The sequence below is a fragment of the Lactuca serriola genome, chromosome 2, assembly GCF_051521515.1.
Source record: "Lactuca serriola cultivar US96UC23 chromosome 2, Lser_US96UC23_V15, whole genome shotgun sequence".
NCBI classification, from domain to species: Eukaryota; Viridiplantae; Streptophyta; class Magnoliopsida; order Asterales; family Asteraceae; genus Lactuca; species Lactuca serriola.
Window position 1 is genome coordinate 193,180,916 of NC_136409.1, and position 6,502 is coordinate 193,187,417.

The window sequence follows — 6,502 nt, forward strand, 5'->3', positions numbered from 1 at the left end:
TGTATTTGAATCTACTACAATTTTAGTTTAGATTAATTCCGTTAAAATATAATATATTTTTACTTACGATTTTATAAAAAAAACGTTTATACATACATTTATAAAGAACGTATGGATATAAAGATCATAAGTAAAAATATATTACTTTTTTAACGGGAGTAATCTAAACAAAAGATGTTGTAGATTCAAATACAAACATGCATACATAAAGATTGCTAGAATCCGAGATCATATTAAGAATTTACGACGTTTAGAACAAAAGGCTTAAGCCGAACCATAAGTCATAAGCAACCAAGTAGCCAAGTCAACGGTGACTATAACATCAACAACCTCGAACACTTTATTAATTATTGTCCTACATACGATGTTGTGAGAAAAACCTAAAGAAACTGATAATAAGTGCTGAATGTGTACAAAAACAACAAAGATTTATTTTACAAAAAATATTAAGTATTAAACGTGGACAAAAATACTAAAGACTAAATTTGTACAAAATAAGAAACATATTACCTTGTTAAGTCATTTTTTTTTCAGTTTACCTGGAGTAGCTGGTCATAAGAACTGAATGAGTACAATTGAGCAAGTTGAAGGAGGTAAATGTAGAAAAAAAAAGAAATCAAAAAATTTATTACTTTTTAAGTCATTATCTTTTTTTTTTTCAAAGTTACAGAAATGGTCCTTGTAAAATAGTAAATTTACAAAAATAATCCCTCTTTAATAGTTAATTTAAAGATATTACCGAAATAGTCCATGTGTAATAGCAAACTTACAAATGTTGCATATGTGTAATAGCGAGATTACAAAAATAGATCCCTTACAACCTTAGATTTTTAAATTATTTTTGCATATATTGACTTAAAAAAACGCATGGGCATGGCCATACAAAATATATTTGACTTTGATAGTAAAGGGTACATTTAAGTAGAGGTGTACAAAAGGCTCATTAGAATGGACAACCTTTTTTTGGAGTTCCTCGCAATCCTTTTCCTTCTTGTTGTTGTTGCATATCTCGGTTGTATGCGTTTTCTCTTTGTTTTTGGGACCTCTAGTTAGTTATAGATAGAGTTCGAAAGGCCAAAACTTTGATGATTCCATCATCCATGATTGAGTTGTAAAAACTTATGGATAGGTACCCTACATCTGAACCGAATTCTTTCTAGTTAAAGAATCTCTTTTGTAACGCCCGTGGATCCGGGCTAGTCAATTTAGAAATAATAGGGGTCGAAAACAACTTTTCGACAAAAGATTATTTAGAATAAATAATATAAGTTGTAGAATATGTCTCAAGGGTTCTGTACATATAAAAAAACGCCAAAATCCGAGTTATAACGAAGAAGTTATGGCCCGTCGAAGTTTTACGGCAAAACCGGCACGACACCGGGAGACATAAATAGTGAATTTATGATAGAGTGATTTTTAGCATTAGCGATCTGAATGAAAGTTGTAGAATATGTTAAACCGAGAACATCCATAAAAAGAACGCCCAAATCTGACTTCGTATAAGGAAGTTATGAATTTTCTAAGATTTTGCATAGCAGTGCACAACCCAGAAATTCGAATTTTAGATCGGTCGATTTTCAGCCAAAATAATCTAAATGAGAAATGAAGATATCGTTAGTAGGAGTTAAACGATAAAAAGACAGTCGAAAACGAAGCTCGTATGTGAAAGATATGGACGAAGCTTAGTCTCTACTTTTCGAGCGCGGCGAATTCGAATACAGTTTTGTAAATCTGAGATACAATAAGAATTAGCCGACGGGGTCTAAATGAAAGTTGTAGTACTCATAAATACCAACGCGTGGATATAAATAACGTAGAAAAAGGAGTTCGTACGCGGAAGATACGGACAAAGCTTAGAGACTACTTTATTATAAAACTCCTATAAATAAAGGGTGAACTCATCATATTTTCTTCACACCATAACCTCTCTTTCTCTCTCTAACTTATCTCTAGCCTCCTTAAACCCCTCCTAATTCTAGGGAACCTCCCTAGCACAAGAAGGAAGCCACGGAGCGCCCGACGGCTCCGAGAAGAAAAGCTTTCGGCTCGGAAACGCTGCTCCAGCGAAGCCCAGTTTTCTATAAAACCCGCTGTAAGTGAGCTACGCCTACGCTATTTTTTAAATAGCTTTTAATTAATTATAGTAACATTATTAGGAACTTATAATAAGTACTTTGGATATTATTATGGGTTATATAAGTATTGATTAACGCTTATATAATAGTAATAATAGCTAGACTATTAATTAGTCTCGGCGAATAATAAACTAAACTCTGGTGGTAATAATAGTAGGCTTCGTCGAAGGAAATTATTTTTTTTAAGAAGCGATGCGCTGTCTGAGATCAGAATCACCGCCTTATCAAATGAGTACATATTTACTTTCATCTTACACATAGATATGAAGTATTTTATATAAATTACGTGCTACGTGTGCAAATTATCTGTATACTTGCTATCTATGTTGGATGAACGATTTTATATATGTTTTAAATGATTTAAACTGTATATATATATATATATATATATATATATATATATATATATATATATATATATATATATATATTATATCTACAAAATGTGTTGGGCAAAACATGGGTAGATGTAATAGTTGTGTGACAAAATAAAATAATGAGAGGCCTCGGTATAGATGTTATTGATGATCTAGTCATCTAATGGAGTATAGATGACGACCACGGACTATTCTAGACAGTCCAGTGGAATGCTAGCAGGCTCACAACCTGTAGGTGTTTATTTGAACTGTGTGCTCACCAGGTGTACTCCATCCCCCACATGGTTACCTTAAGGGCATTTATTGCTGAGGAATCCCCTTAGCAGTAGTGTCCATCCCGATGATAGTCCTTAGACTAGGTCCCCTGTGTTAGATGTTTTAGGGACATAAAGTGAGGATAACGGGAACGGGTAATCGGGTTTGTTTGGTTTGATAAAGTTAATAAACTTATTTATTGTGGGTTGAAAACCCTATGTGCTCACCAGGCTCCCAAGCCCGACCCACTCAGTTTCTTGTATTACAGGTAGTGACGCATGAGCATAGATGTGATGTCTTGAGATGAGAGATTAAGGGATTTTAGGCCTGTAAATACGGAATAATGTAGTAAGGCCTATGATGTATTGTTTATGCTTATGATCTGTATCGAACATGACATCCCGAGTCTTTTTAATGAAATACATTTCTATGGAAATGCTTTTGATAAATCTTATCATATTTTGTTTTGGGACAAATTCCGTAACACTTTTATTTAAAATGTTACTCTGATTTTTAAACAAAGCATAAACAAAATCGGTCTTTTCTGGCCGTAAAAATGGGGATGTCACATCTTTCTAGTTTCTCTAGAACAATTAGGAGGTTCTCTAAGTGGCGACATGCTATTGGGTAGTGGTCCCATGTATGGGGTCAAAGCGTATAAATGTTACAACATTAACTGCGATGCTACCAAATTTAAAATCAAATTATTTAAGTATGTTGATTTATATCAACAACAAACCATGATAATCTCATGGTAGATGGGAGTTGGATGTCAATAATTATATCTTCGTACGAATAGAATGACTGGTTTTTATTAATGATTTCTCTAGTTTCGACATGTGCAACCATAATCTATAAAAGAGGTAAACATTGGAAAGGATACCAACATGAGTAGTAAGACATAATGTAGATAGATCAAATTCGTAAAATATGAATCCGGGAATCCGCAAAAGATGCAAACAAGAGAATTAAATCAATGTGAGTTGGATAAATTCAAAATAGCAACATGATGTATCAACAATACAAATCAACAAATAAAACATGCCAGAAAGGCTACCAATCAACCATGATTTTTAACCTCTACATCGTTGTATATGAGATTATGCCCTTGGAAATAGTAAGCTTATTCATGTCTAGCCTAACACTATCATCCCACTTTCTTTTAAGAGATCCTCTTCTTCTTTTACCATCAATTATAATCGACTCCACCCTCTTTATCATTTATGATTATAGCCTCCTTAGGATATGTTCAAACCACCTCAATCGTCCTTACCTCAATTTTCGGTTTTCTATGCCACTTACAACAAGTTTTTTTATAGATACATTTGAAATCTCACCCAACAAAGTTCTACTCCATATAATTAGAGTTGGCAAAAACTGACAGCTCACAACACGACACAAATATTAAATGTGTAAGGTTAAGACTCAAAATTTTCAATTCAAAAATGACCCGTCTATGGGTATTCAAGGTTTTTTTTAAGGAAAAAAAAAATTCTTTAGGTAATGTTTTGATAAAGGTTAGGAATATACCCTACACCTCACTAGCCATAAACTTCCTTATGTATAACTTCCTCATTATAGCAATCAAAATGCTCATTGAAGCAATCTATCAATATTAAAGTACATTTTTATCTCTAAGACATAGGGTTGTAAACGAACCGGATGAACACAGACAAGGGTTGTTTGTGTTTTTTCGTTTAAGTTAGCCGAAAAAATAAACAAACATGAACAAATAAATGAACGAGTTTACTTGTTTATGTTCGTTCGTTTAAGTTCGTAAACATGCTAAACGAACATAAACGAACGGAGATAAACAAATATAATTGAACATATATAGACGTAAACAAATATATAACTTAACAATGTAACCAAACAGAATTGAACGTATTTAAACATAAAAGGAACTATGAACGAACATAAATGAACAACAGAAAGGAATGTTCACAAACATAATTAAACAAACAAGACCATTATTCATGTTCTTTAATATAACTAAACGAACAATAATTTGTGTTCATGTTAGTTCATTTTTTAAATAAACGAACATAAACAAATTTTTCGTTGAATGGTTCACGAACAATTCGTTAAACATTCGGTTCATCTACGATCCTACTTAAACATATTTATGTCTACTTAGACATATTTCATCCACCATTTTAGGTTACTTTAACCTTGCTTCCAACCTCAAATTTAAGTCATCAATAAATTTAGGCAAACTAAATAATCTAACCATAATTAAATGTTTATTAAAAAAAATAACCCAAAAATTTGGTTTTTAGCAAAAATAACCATTTGGTCCGTAATGGGCATTCAAAACAAAAAGAAACGCTTTTTCTAGGAAAAAAAATTCAGAATGACATTCCGGATTCCGTACAGAAATTTCGGATTTCAAAAAATAAAAAACTTCGGAATTTCAAGAACACGTCCGAAGTCCGATGTACATCTTTGGAATTTCGAGAAAAAAAATCGTTTTTTTACTTAAATCTAAAAAAAGGTTAAACAAACATAGTAAATGTGAACTACATACGATATTAGTGCATAAAAACATTTTTATTGAAAACGATAACATTAAATATTTCGAAACGGATGTTTCGGACATAAGTGAAAATATTTCTTAAAAAAAACCAAAAAACAACTCCGGATTTTGAAGATCAAACCGGAAAAGAGCATTTGGACCGGAGCATTCTTTAAAAAAAATGAAAAAATAAAAAAAATAAAAACTCCAGAATATGAACAGTGTGTGAAATGTGCATTCGAAAAAAGTTGTTATTTTTCAAAAATTAAAAAAAAAATTACTTTCTTCTGAAAACTAATTTATATAATTTAGATTACTTAGTTTCCTATAAATTTATCTTATGTCATTTTGCCTAATAAAACATCATTGCACAAGTGTTCAAATTCACTTCTCATCATCATTACAATTATCCAGTTATGGCATTGTATCCTCATTTGTCCCATGTATCTAGGGTTTACTTAGGGGGCGTTTGTTTTTTCTTTGCAGATCTACGTGGTGTCTTCTGTCTGCGCGGTGCAGACCTAGAGGTCTGCAGTGCGTTTGTTTTTTTGAAGTGCGCAGACATAAAAACATCTGCGCGAGGTCTTCACCACATAGACTTGGGTCAACCTCTTCTAAGGTCTGCAAATTGATTTTAACCTAAAAAAATGCGTCTCTTTCTTTTGTTTGCGCCTCCATCGTCAAAACATCCCACACTTCCCAGTCGATACCTTGACCACTCCATCTTCAATCCATCGTCGACCAATCTCCGATTAGCACCGCCGGTCGCCGTCATCCTCCGATTATCCAGGCGAGCAGGCGACACCTCCGACCAGGCTATCAGCGACCAACAACGAAAAAGGTTTGTTTCGTTCGGGTGTTTTTTTTTTCAATTCCAACATGAAATTGAGTATTACTATTGATGGAAAACTCACTAATGCACTAATTTGTTGATAAATTGTTGTTAATTGAGGATTATTCTTGCTTCAAATTGTTGGATTGTTGTTAATTGTTGATAAATGTTGCTGAAAATTCTAGTGCTTCAATTTGTTGTTAATTGTTGTTAAATGTTGCTGAAATTTGTTTTAAATTGTTCAAATTGTTTCAATTTGTTGTTAAATGTTGATGAAAATTGTTATTTGATTGTTTTTTTTTTGATGAAATGGTTATAAATTTTGCTGAAAGTAATATTTTTTTGTTGAAATTGGTGTTAGAATATGTTGAATATGCTAAAAATTGTT